Genomic DNA, 13956 nt, shown 5'->3' on the forward strand with positions numbered 1-13956 from the left:
TAGATGCCCCATCCCTGGAAACATTCAAGGCCAGGTTGGACGGGGCTCTGAGCAACCTGATCTGGTTGTGGATGTCCCTGCCCATTGCAGGGGGGTTGGGCTGGGTGGCCTTTAAAGGTCCCTTCCATCCCAAAGCTTTCTGTGATATGTTCACAACCAAAGACCGTGATTTTATGTACTGTCCACACGCGGTACCTGTAACACAGCCTGCCTGTCTTCAGGTACCGCAGCACGTAAGTACGGTATCAGTTGTGAAGGTCACGATTGTTAGGAGATGTGCAATGCTTAAGGGGCTCACCGAGAGCAGAGGCGGTGGGGGCAGAGGCCTGTCCGTCTCATTTCGTTCCATATACACCACAACGGGGTGTTTTATAGGAAGCATACTGCAGGCACTGTTATTTGGGACCATGAAACCAACCTCTGCCGTAGGCACAGAAGAAAGCGCCGTTAATTAGCACTTAGAACTCCAAACAGCGTTGGTATCACGAAGCAGAACTCGGTGCCAGCCACTGGGACTCCGGACAAATGGCAATGGAGAGGTGACGATGTCTCAGAGTAGTTTTGAAGGACAAAGCCTGGTGCGTTATCACCCTTCGTCAGCAATCATCAAGCAATGGTCTTGGGAAACCCATCTGGAAGTGCTCTCCTTTTTACATCAAACAAAAATCCTTGCTAACATCATTAAACTTCTCACTACAAAAAAATGGTTTAATATAAGAATTTTTATGGTAAGTTTTCTTTAGCTAGTGAGAAGTTAAGTTAGGAATTGTCAATGAGGAAATGGATCAGAATAGCTCTGCACAGGCGGAGTACGAGCATCCTCACGCCCAGTTACTGCAGAATAATCGCAGCGCTCTTACTCTGGAAGAAATTCAATTTGCATGTGTATTGAATATTCAAGTACTCTTAAATACTCTCCCTCTTTCAAAATAGTAACATTACAGAGAAAACTGCCTATATACTTATCAAACTAGATATTTTCATGCCTGCTGCTCACACAGTGTTTTCCTATCTTGAATTTAAACACGCAAGACTGTTGCCAGGCTTATATTTCTGGAAGAAGCTATTCTAGCTCGCAGATGCAGATACAGGTGGCTTAAGTAACTTTTAAAAATGTATAAAAAACAGCAGGCTGAATACATAAGGAATTACTGGAATACTCTAATCATGGGGTTTGACTAGTCAAAGATCTGCATATAAAAAATGGGCATAGCCAGCAGGGATCAAACGCTTTTTTGTCAGATACGGACACAGGAGGCACAAAAAAGAGAGAGAGGTGGTGGGTACCGGTACTGGTGGCTGAGGCAAACGCCAGCTGCATACCGCTTTGAAGTGGCCTGCGTAGTAACCTGCCTGAGCCCGAGTCTCAGACCTGATATAAACCACATATTTCTATAGCACGGACAAAACTGACTCCTGATGCAAACCATCTGTGTGGCATTCAGGAGTGCCTGCACGGGGAGCTGCAAATTAACCAACAGCACAGCAGGAGTTTGCACTGCTCTATAGGTCCCATAAAATTCGCTACTGGATCTGTGTTATCCATACCTGGCAGACCGAAGTCTTGGTGCAGTATATGCGGATTAGCAAAGCCTCCTGGTAAAGTCTGTGGGCTGAAAAAGCGAATGAAACTGGAGTACACATCTATACAAATAATTTAATTCCATATACTGCTCTGAGAAGAGACATTTGATTTACAGCAGCAATGTAAACCAGTCATCTTCTCTTTCAGAGACATGCAGTTTTGTAATGATTATATTACAAAAATATTTTAAATATTCTGCCATATGCAAAATGACCAGCTATCTCCAGAAAACAATCAAAACAGCACAAAATGTTACTCCCCTCTTCCCTTAAAAAAACATTGCACTAGAGCTTTAATAAAGTTTCACACAAACCGTCCTCATTTCATGCCCTTTAAACCTTGTTTTTCTCCACTTTTTTTTTTCCCAGCATTGCTTGGGAAACTTTTTAAAAAGTAGCAAGTGAGAAAGTTCATGTCAGAAGATATACATGTCTGGATATATAGATTTTCATGTATAGATATCTCCAGATCAATAAGTGAAATTATTCATTTCATGGGTTTGGTTATTTGGCCTATAGGCAGTAAACCACAGGCATTCTCTGAGCGTTGTGATAGTTTCTAGGGCTTATAGCTACAAGAGACGACGCAGTGTGACAGATGAGGTGCTGCGAGACAGAATGGCGTTACGGTACCCATTACTGACTAGCATCAATGATGTGCATCACTGTCATAACTGCCAAGTCCCTGACAGTGCAAGTATTTTTCTTTAATGCAGCAATTAAAAATATTTTTTTTTAAATCTAGGAAAAAATATTTTTCTGAGTTCGAGCTTCCCAGATTGTATTAATCAAAAGTTACGGCACTGGTGCTTCTATTTTATTTTTGTCGGTGATTTGAGAGTGTAGGAACAGTATGAAGAGCTGATAATGGAGATAATTTGTGCCAAGCGACTCCAAAATGAATGACTACAAAAAATGCTTAAGAAGTTTCTTAAACCACATCACGCTTTTCCATCCACGAAACCACAGAGGCCTTTGGTAGGAACCCAGCATTGGTTCCATACCCCAGTCTGAGGTGTCGCAGAAAACCTTCACCAAAGCTGAGAACAAGGTCAAGGAAATGGCTGGACAATTTGCTAGAAAATGGAATATCGGCTGACACATAAATTGTCTTCTTGACCTGAGTTTAAAAAGAAACTAAGGTTTGTTTCAGTTTCAGAGATATGTAAGGTTCCTGCAACTTGTACACAAAAAGCAGGTGTAGATTTAATTACATCAATATCCAAGGAGTGAAGCACTTGATAAAGCAATTATACACGGACTTGGAAATCTTCTCAAAGTATGTACTGAAAGCTAAGTTTTTCTACTAGTTTTAAAGACTGACAGATTTGCAGTATTCAGTGTTGAATAGCATTGATCCCAGGAGAACTTCTCTGGAAACACCACTATGCAATTATGTTTTCCCATTAACAAGTACCTTTTTGAGATTTGTTAATTAGCGTGTCTTAATCTGTTTGATATGTACCTTGATGCCTTTCTATAGGTCTAATTTGCTAAACAGAATATCATTTAGTGTTATGGAAAGACAATAATTCGTTAAGTCCAATGGCCCATTTAATGTCTGCAGATATTTTTATCAACCAAAGCAGCAATCTCCTTAAAAAATGCAATAAGGACTAGGCTTATGTTCCGTACAATCACTTTTCAGGCACTGAATCCTAAGCATCTGGGAGAAGTCTCACGATCGCTAGCCCTTGTTCTTGTAGGGGACTTCAACTTACCAGATGTCTGCTGAAAATACAATACAGCGGAGAGCAAACAGTCTCGGAGGTTCCTGGAGTGGGTGGAAGAGACCTTCCTGACGCAGCTGGTGAGGGACCCAACTAGGGAAGGTGCCTGCTGGACCTCTTGTTTGTGAAGAGAGAAGGACTGGTGGGTGATGTGATGGCTGGAGGGCGTCTTCAGCATAGCAACTGCAAAATGATAGAGTTTTCAATTCTTGGAGAAGTAAGGAGGGGGGTCAGCAGAACTGCTACCTTGGACTTTCGGAGGGCAGACTTTGGCCTGTTTAGGAGCCTGGTTGACAGGGTCCCTTGAGAGGCAGTCCTGAAGGGCAAAAATGTCCAAGAAGGATGGACATTTTTCAAGAAGAAAGTCTTAAAGGCGCAGGAGCAGGCCGTTCCCATGTGCCGAAAGAGGAGCTGGTGGGGAAGAAGCCCGGCCTGGCTGAACAGAGAGATTTCGCTGGAACTCAGGAATAAGAGGAGAGTTTATGACCTTTGGAAGAAGGGGCAGACAACTCAGGAGGACTACAAGGATGTCGTGAGGTTATGCAGGGAGAAGATTATAAGGGCCAAAGCCCAACTGGAACTTAATCTGGCTACTGCCATAAAAGACAATAAAAAATGTTTCTATGAATACATCAGCAACAAAAGGAGGGCTAAGGAGAATCTCCATCCTTTATTGGATGTGGGGGGAAACAGTGACAAAGGATGAGGAAAAGGCTGAGGTACTTAATGCCTTCTTTGCCCCAGTCTTTAATAGTCAGACCAGTTCTTCTTGGGGTACCCAGCCCCCTGAGCTGGAAGACAGGGACAGGGAGCAGAATGAAGCCCCCACAATACAAGAAAAAATGGTTAGTGACCTGCTACAGCACGTAGACACACACAGGTCTATGGGGCTGGATGGGACCTGCCCAAGGGTACTGAGGGAGCTGGCGAGGTGCTCACCAAGACACTCTCCATCATCTATCAGCAGTCCCGGCTAACCAGGGAGGTCCCAGTTGGCTGGAGGTTAGCATATGTGACACCCATCTACAAGAAGGGCCAGAAGGAGGATCTGGGGAACTACAGGCCTGTCACAAGTGGTGTTCCCCAGGGCTCAGTACTGGGGCCAGTTCTGTTTAATATCTTTATCAGTGATCTGGATGAGGGGATCGAGCGCACCCTCAGTAAGTTTGCAGACGACACCAAGTTGGGCAGGAGCGTTGATCTGCTGGAGGGTAGGAAGGCTCTGCAGAGGGACCTGGACAGGCTGGATCGATGGGCTGAGGCCACTGTGTGATGTTCAACAAGGCTGAGTGCTGGGTCCTGCACTTGGGTCACAACACCATGCCACACTACAGGCTTGGGGAGGAGTGGCTGGAGAGCTGCCTGGCGGAACAGGACCTGGGGGTGTTGGTCGACAGCCGGCTGAACATGAGCAAGCAGTGTGCCCAAGTGTGTCCCACCTCGAATCCTGTGTTCAGCTTTGGGCCCCTCACTACAAGAAGGACACTGAGGTGCTGGAGCATGGCCAGAGAAGGGCAACGAAGCTGGTGAAGGGTCTGGAGCACAAGTGAGGAGCGGCTGAGGGATCTGGGGTTGTTTAACCTGGAGAAGAGGAGGCTGAGGGGAGACCTTACTGCTCTCTACAGCTGCCTGAAAGGAGGCTGGAGCCAGGTGGGGGTCGGTCTCTTCTCCCAAGTAACAAGTGATAGCACAAGAAGAAACGGCCTCAAGCTGCGCCAGGGCAGGTTTAGGTTGGATATTAGGAAAAAGGTCTTCACTGAAAGGGTAGTCAGGCACTGGCACAGGCTGCCCAGGGAAGTGGTTGAGTCCCCGCCCCTGGAGGTATTTAAAAGCTGTGTAGATGTGGTGCTTAGGGACATGGTTTAGTGGTGGGCTTGGCAGTGGTGGGTTAACGGTGGGACTTGATGATCTTAAAGGTCTTTTCCAACCTAAACAATTCTATGATTCTATATTTTTATCAACCAAAGCAGCAATTTCCTTAAAAAACGCCGTAAGGATTAGGCTTATGTTCCATACAACCACTCTTTAGGCACTGAATCCTAAGTGGCTTTTTTGTCAATTTACTCAGAGCTGCTTAAAGTTACATGAATCATCTTTTTTTTTTCTTTTCTGTTCTTTCTTTTTTGAATTTTGACACAATACTTGTGTTTAATCAATTTGCTGGAATTTCCCTACTACTCCAGAATTTATTGTGAGTAATAGTGGGATGAGAAACTTCAGCCCATTCCTTGAAGATCCTTGTGTAAAAGTTGTTCAGGCTGACTGATTTTAAAATGTTTCTTTCTAATCAATATCCTACTCGTCCAGAAGATTGCAAATAAATTTGTCAGTCATTTATAACCAGAGGTCCCCATTGATTGAAACATTGTTCTACTTAAAAATCAGTGTCAGAGTATCGACCGCAGGTGCTAGATCCCACTTGTCAGAGATAAATGATTATTTTTGCTTAAGCAAGAAGTTTTGACAGTCCATCTGGACAGTGTGTAATGTGAGCTAAATGATACCTCGTAGCTGCTTTATTACCTGAGAGTGCGGTCAAAATAAGTGGATCTGATTTTCGGACAAACACAGTCAAGAGAATTGACCCTGCGCTGTAGTGAAAGGATCAGCTTTTCAGCTCTACTGGGTCGGTTTTCTCTGCTGATATAGAGAGGCTTGAGGGCACTTCTTGATTGTGCAAGAGACATTTTCAAACAGCTACATGTACCATTTAATGAGAGTTAACATTTATGTGGTGTTTTGCCTCTCTAAAGCAAGGCTTTTCTGCTTTTTTTATGAAGCATTCCTTAATAGCAAGAACCTTCAGCAAATTTGTATTTCATTGAATTTGTATTATAAATGGAAAACAGAAACTTAAGTCTATAGACAAATTTAATGTCTCCCATCTCCTGACAAACCGGTGATATTTTCAAGTAAGATACAGCAATTCTCATCTGAGACTGCCGGCAAACAAAGTCTCTCGGTGCTCCAAGTCAGCAGCCCTCTGTTTCAACACACCTGTGACTGACAAAGAAGGCAGGAAGCACTAAGAATGAAATGGCAAAGTTATCAAATGATAAAGGAGTTAAATGAGAAATTAAGACAACATTGATAATCTGTGGTCACCCAGTTATCGCTGTTTGCCAGCACCACTCTACTTATTCCAGTGGGCAGCTGATGGTACAACAACATACCCTGCAAACAAGTTTCCACTAATACAGACTCTAGCAAAGGAATTGTTTTGGACTAGCCTCTTGATTTATCTCTTTGTCAGAGCCACTTATCTAATCGAACTTGTTAGCTTGCATGCCTTATTCTTAATTACATATGGCAAGTCTGGAAGCTGTACTGTGGCAGTGAAATTTTGCAGAGACGATTTGCTAACTTGTCTTCACCTCAGCTCTAAAATCAAAACACTTTTAAAATTTTTTTACTCTACAGAAGCTGCATTTTACGGATTTATGGAGGAAATCAAGGCGCAACAAAGTTTCGAGATCCTAATCATCACTTCAGACCACTAGAGGTCTACCTGGAAGGTAGCACAAGCTACCCTAGGAGGACAAGGTGGAGTTAGGAATAGGAACACCCTGGGAGGCAGAAGCCAGCGAAGCCTCTGGCACTTCTGCTTTCCCAGAAGGGAGAAGGAAGGTACAGAGCAGGAGGGGAGGAATTTGGGGCACTGCACACTTCTGTGAGCTCCGTTCGTGAGAGCGTCTTTGAGGGGCTACTCTCATCCAGCACAACGCAGAGCAGCAGTGACGCTGTGAGATGCAGGACAGCCAGGTCAGAGCCCTGCTGAGAAGCAGGGGGAAGGAAACTTAAATAGACTTAAATACAATCTTTTCTTGCTCTCTGTCATCCTCAGTTCAACAGCAAGAGGGTTAGTCTTGATATCCCGTCTCTTTTAAATTTAATTACTTTAATTTGTCTTCCTTTACAGATCGAATTATCCTTACAAAGAACAGCAGGTGCAGTGAGACTTAAAATAATTCTTCCAATATGGAAGCTCTCAGATGTGTAATAGAAACACCTGGGGCAAAATTTGGAGGTCTCCTCACGACTGTTACCCAGCCCTTGGTCAGACTGGCCAGACTCCTGTGAGCTGACTGGGATTTAGCACAGAATTATGGCGTACAACCAGGAAAGGAGCCTGAACTTAAATCATGTCCTGAGAACATACTTTCCATTCCTGACCTTGTTTTTTTGGTGTTGTTTTTTTTTTTTTATTTCTCCCCCAAAAAACCTAATGCTTCATCTAAATGAAATGTATTTATGTTTTATCTGACTTAGCTGAAAGGCTGACATGTACAAGGAGACAGGACTAATAGTCTGAGCTATTTGAATTTTGCAACTGCTAAGCACACACATACAGACATACCCGAGCCTCTTTCGTCACAGCAGACAGGTAGGAGACCAGAACTAGGTCAGGATGGGAGCTGAGCAATGTAAACTAATTAACAGTAATGCATAAATAAATGGAAAAGGAATAGTGAAATGATTAAAAATTTAAGAAATGAGAAAACACAAAGAAGGCTCGGTTTGCTGCATTGAAACGCTCTTTCATTTTAGCTGCACTGAAATGTTCTTTTATATTAACATCAGTTACCTTTTTCTAAGAGGAAGAAATCTTACCTACAGGTCAAAACCAGAAGTGTCAGTTCTGTTTTTTCTTGTAGCTCATCGACCCCATCAACTCTTCTAAAACACCTGGTTGTAATGGCAGACAGCACTGCAACTAAGAAAAAGCAAATTACATTTCAGCTTTACGTTTCAGGTAAACGTCCCGTCCCCCCCTCCGTTTATCTGACAATTTGAGCAGGAGGCTGTGAGAAAGCAGAAGATATCTTCATCAATTGTTCCCACATAATTCCTCTGAGCTGCAAGTGTTTCCCACGTGGAAGTACAACTTAATCAGGAAGCATCTAGGGCCTTTACGCATCGAAAGGTCATTCCACCAAAAATAAACATAAAGACACTGCCAGCTTAATGAAAGTTTAGTTCAAATGCCATCCAGAGTTTGTCATCTATTTGTCAACTCTTAGTTTGCAACAAGAAAACACACACGTATCCTAAAATAAAATAAACCCTTCTGTTATGTCACACTCTTCCTATTTGATCATAGTCTAAACTCTGAAAAAACATTGGATGTGATCCCACAGGGCTAACAGGAGCAAAATGTGATCTGACAAAATCAGTGAACTAAGTACACAAATAGACTGATGCGGTTTTGCTTTCCTGAAGCTAACAAAAAGAGACTTTGAAGACCGTATCTCTGGCTTAACTGGAGCTGCTTTCAGAAGCTAGGATGTTCACAGTGTCTTCATTTCTGTCGTTAAACTGAGCAAAAATAATCTGAGAGAATATGATTCCCTGGACACCTTAGCAGAAGACATCTGCTTGATGAGGAGTGAATGGAAGATGGACCAGGTCCCAGTGTCCCTTTTGTTCGTCTGCAGCTCTGGGAAAATCAACCAGAGGAGCCAATTCTGATACTCTTTTTTACTGAGGACTTCACTGAACATGAAGTTACAGGACTTAAGTTTCAACAAATTCTTGCCAGATGTACTGACAACTGTTACATTAGTTTTCCAAACCAAACTATAAAACATATAGTTGCTGTAACTTCAGTCTGTGGAAAATTTCCCACCACCTGGACTACATAATGATTTTCTTAAATCCGCTTATCACAGTTACCCCAAGCTTTGATTCTTGCAGTTCAAGAGTTTATTGTATCAAAACCATGATGCAGAACTGTATAAGATAGGCCTTTATTTGCCTGTTCAGAACCAAAAGAGACGTTATTCCAAACTACTGACATAAGACTTAATTTTTTTAAAAATGTATTTGTGTCCATTATGCATATTTCATAATCACTCAACATTTGTGTTAAATTATGATAAATGATGATGAACAAGAATATTATACTAGGTCTTCTTTACACTCTCACTGATGATGCAGTTAAAACATTATTTGCTGTCACACGAATACACCGTGCTATGAACATACAACCTTGCATCAAAAACTCTTACAAAGACTTTGTTTCTAAGATTTTAGTCCTGGAACGGGCAAAAAGAGGAACCGTGTGCACAGACAACTGTGTATAATAAAAACAGGATAGGGGTTCTGTGCAAAATTCACTTGGATATTCTTTGACTAGTGAGCGTGTAAACCTGAAACCTGAAATTCTCTTAATGTATTTTCTTTTGGGAAATCTTCTAGCTGCATTCATGTTAGAGAAGAAAGAAAACTATGTATTTGTCTAGAGACTACTAGATTACAGTATCCCACACTAAGTGTGTATTCAGTACAAGGGCTCAGGCATGCAAGAGTCTGGCTTTTACACTGTTTTTTACTCTACTGAGTCTTGCTGCCTGCTTGATATTGCTGCAAACTTTGTGTGCTCTGTTCCCTCTCTTGCAAGTTCTTTCTGGATGTTCAGACTTGGCGTTGCTCCCAGTGAAGACGTGGAGCTAAAAAGCATGGTGAAACATGCAGAACTTCAGCCTCAGAACTTGGTTCTGCTCCCATTGGTTAAAGCAGCAGAATGTAAAGGCTTAATACATAATTTTCAAAGCAAAAATTTGTACCTAATTCAGGATGGACCTCAGCAAACACAGATATGGAGCTAGCTTTTTGCGTATATTTCCATGTTTTGATGTCTTGAAAAGAAACTCATCAAACGCATACACATGGAGCGTACTCACCTTCTTACAGGTGATAACCTCTACAAACACCATTAACCTTAAAAATAGGGCTGTTTATCTTAAGAAGGATTATTTGGTCATTTCTAGTCTCTCTTCCTCTCCCAAGCTCCTGTTAACATCTCCACTGAGCAAAAATACCATATTTCGTGGCGGGGCTATGCCCACGCCGATTAGCCAGCGACCAGCTGTTGAGCAGCTGGCTTCTGCTCATCTTTCCTTCGCAGGAGATGTTCGGATGGGTTTCTCTCCTCTGCTCAGCTGTTGATTTCGATGGAGCATATTGGGATGCAATTGCTTTTGAAACGTTCTTCCTGCTCAAATTTATGGGAAAGCGGCCGTGGGTTCAAAGGAGTGACTGACAGACAGGGAGCAGGATTGCATAAACACCTTTTCGTTGGGACCAGGCTAAAAAAGAAAAAGAAGTTATGCAAGAGGGTCCAAGGAATTTAAAAAAAAACAAACAACTTTCTCATCAGAACCTGCTGACCCCTTGAAACCAAACTTTTCTCAGGACTACGAGCTTTGATCGTAAAATTTTCAGACACGAAAAAAGACAGAAAAAGCACATGCAATGATCTCATGGTATAGAGCTCAACTGGGCTGTAAGAAATAAAGGTTAAACTCTCTGGTTTGGGTAAAAGCCAAGAGACTTGAACCAGAATCCAGTGACTGCCCTAAGCATGGGATTATTCTGGGATGATATTCTAATTTTTCTACACAAAGACAAAAAAAAAGTAAAGATTTCCTTCTCAATGAAGATCACCGACAATCAAGAAATCTCAAAAGATTTTGTGGGATGGAAGGAGAGACCAGGGCAGCAGACTTGTTCTCCGGCTCGCTCACCTTGCCAAGGCAGACTATTTTGGCAACCGAGGATTTGCTGAAGACTGGAAGTGATCTACTCCAGCTAACTGCCAGGCCACGTTCCCAGCACCAGGGAACAAAAGGAGGGCTGTGCTGTCCCAAAGCTTAGCAAGGATATTTCCATGGCAGCATAACCCTCTGGAAATCAGATCCTCTGGTTTTGTGTTTTGCACCGTCTGTAATTTTTTTAATAGAGGTGATATTTAAACCACAGAAGAATACAGAATAGATGATGTTCAGCCAAAAGTAAAATAAAATAAAATAAAATAAAATAAAATAAAATAAAATAAAATAAAATAGAGAATATAGAAAGATAGGAGAAAATTTGCAATATGCACTTAGAAACAAAAATCTAGTTTTTCAGTGCCCTGGACTGTTTAGAAATATAAACACTGGGAAAGGAAAACAGCCTTGTTCTGGTTAAAACGAGCTAAAGATTGGAAACAATCTTTTTAGCTACTACAGACCAGAATTTAGGGGGGAAAAAAAGATTGTTATCACCACTTATAACAACAGCAGTTCTGCACACTAAGATAAGCATCATCTAATCTTCTGTTTCAGAAAATTAGTTACGTTTGGAAAGTATTCCCCTCCCGCTGCAACGAACTCCAGGTTTGATGCATTACCCAGGTTTCAGTCTTCCTCTGAAACCCTGGAGATGCACTTCTGACTCAGCCAGTGGGGCAGCAGCGATGTCCCCGGTTTCCTACTGCTCTGCCCTATCAGGCATTACTGACCCTCGAGCAGGGATGGCCGAAGAAGATAATACGTGATCAAGAGCTACAGATTACAGTCCTCTGTTCTAATTTAAGAAGGAAATTAGTGACAGTTGAGATTAATCTGCAGGTTGTGGACTGCAGCGTAGTGGAGATGTTCCATTCTGTGTCCCTGTTGTAGGATGCTGCTGGAGACAGAGCCCATAGGTGTAAGCAGTAATCACTGAGCCGTCCTAACCAAATTCACGTGTGAACATGAGTCAGAGCCACTGCCAGAGATGGGATACTTACCCAACTCCATTAGCAAGGAAATTAGAGGAAAATGATTATAATGAGTAGGATTCGCTCCTCTGATCAGGAGAATTTTATAAATGCCTCCTCTGAATGTTGTTTTGTTTTTTTCAGGAGTATGCAGGCTAAGATTTTCTGCTTGGATTTCCTTATTGCTGAAGACTGTATTAAAATTCACCGTGGCAAAACTCACTTTTTCATGAGTATACCTACAAGCACAGTTTTGTATATAATTTCATCTTCTGAAGGCTATTGTGCAAGTGAAGATTTGTCCCGCCTTCTTGGCTAGTCCAAAGCACAGCACAGACGAGGTAATGTTCTCCATTAAAATAACGTGTACGTTGTGTGCTACCCAGGAGTTTTAGTTTTACCTGCTCACTTGTTTGCAGCATTGAGTAGATGTGTAAATGCCTACGTTGATCAGAAAGCTGATGCAATTAGTAACGCTGTCCAGAAACTCTCCACCTCACATCTGCCCATCCTGCTGACACAACTGTCGAACCCCTGAATGATGGATAGATATCCTCTGTAGGTAAATAGCAATAATGGTAGTGCAGCCGTGGTGTGGCTTTGGTGGGGGCCTGGAGTGAGAGCTCAGCTGGAAGCAGCTCCCCGGAGAAAGGCAGGGGAGGCACTAACGCCTCTTCCAACTCTCCTCAACTGCTCTTATCAGCGAGCCAGCCTTGAGCAGCCAGCTACACTCCTAGAAGTGGAGGGGTTGCATTCCTGGCGTGGACCCAAAGAGCTCTTTGTATGGCTAGGAAATGCTAGCACTTCTAAAGCTGAATTCCCAGGCAGACACTGCTCCAAGAAGGAGAGCCAGAAGGAGAAGAGGCTAAAGGACATGCATTTGTTTCTCTTTCCCTCTCAGTCTGCTGCCTCCTTTGAGACTCCAGTGTGCCAGGGAGAGAGAGAGAGATGCTCTCAGCTGTGCATCTGCTTCTTCAATTCAAGGGAATAAAAATTTTTTGAAAGGATGATTAGGGACAGAGCACTGGTATCATGAAATCAGCTGCAGTACCCACAGAAACTGGAGAAATACTTCTGCCTCCACATGTGCCATATTCTGCTACTGCTTATAAAAGGATCAATTTACTCATGAAAGAGGGTTTTCCAGTTCCCTTTTCAGTTGTTTTTCCCAGCCTCTGTACCGTGCCTGCTATTGGGCACACTCAGCTCTGGAAACGGTTCTTTTTTGGCCCGAGATTTGCTATTAAACCTTGAAAAAGTAACCCAGATGTCCCAATGTACATTTGGGTCATGGCAGCCCTGAGTACAGAAGAGCAGTTTATCCACTAGGTGGAGGCCTGTAAATGCTAACGGATAATGACCACAGCAGCAATTAAGAAAGCCGGCTGAGATTGACTCCTCATTCATTCGCCTGATTTCTAATGAAGTAAGGCAAGGTTATCCTGCTCCCTGGGTAGGCCCAGACACCTCTTACACCAAAGAGCTGTCTCCTTAGGCTTCTGTCTGACTGACTCAGGAAGAACAGGGAGTGATCAACCAACAATGCCTATTCTGTAAATATTAATTTAGCTTACATACGCCATTCATAACCTATTAGGAAAATGAGGAGCTCTAAAAATCCAAGTTGTCTTCTGCTGCCTATGTTCTGGATTGATTTTTGCTTTTTCTGCATACAGATCACGGAAATTAAAGCTGGTTTTGCTGTGTTCACAGCCGGATTCACTCCCTGATTTAAGGCAGGTTGCATTCCAGGTGGAACTAAAAAGGCAAAAGAAAAAAAAATTTTTTTGTACTGGAATTAGCTTCTGGAGTCTTTTTCAGGTTCAAAAAATCTGAAATTTGGAAATCTGAGTATGGGCTTTGTGAACGCCCAGATTTTGTGTAGTTGCACTGGTTGCAACAGGTATGTTTAAAAAGCTTTTCTCCATTTAGACAGTACACTTAGCACTCTATTTTTTCATTAATGTTTTGCATTTTCTATTAAAGTTCATAGGACCTATATTTATCTATCAAATAATTTGCATATTATTACTGTAACTCCAAGAGGCAGATGACATGATCAAGCTATATGAACCGTACAATGTCTGCACCAGTACAGCAGTCGGTGTGAGATCAGAC

The sequence above is a fragment of the Nipponia nippon genome, unplaced genomic scaffold (genome assembly GCF_047370975.1).
Source record: "Nipponia nippon isolate SJK-2023a ecotype South Korea unplaced genomic scaffold, ASM4737097v1 scaffold_3, whole genome shotgun sequence".
Taxonomy (NCBI): domain Eukaryota; kingdom Metazoa; phylum Chordata; class Aves; order Pelecaniformes; family Threskiornithidae; genus Nipponia; species Nipponia nippon.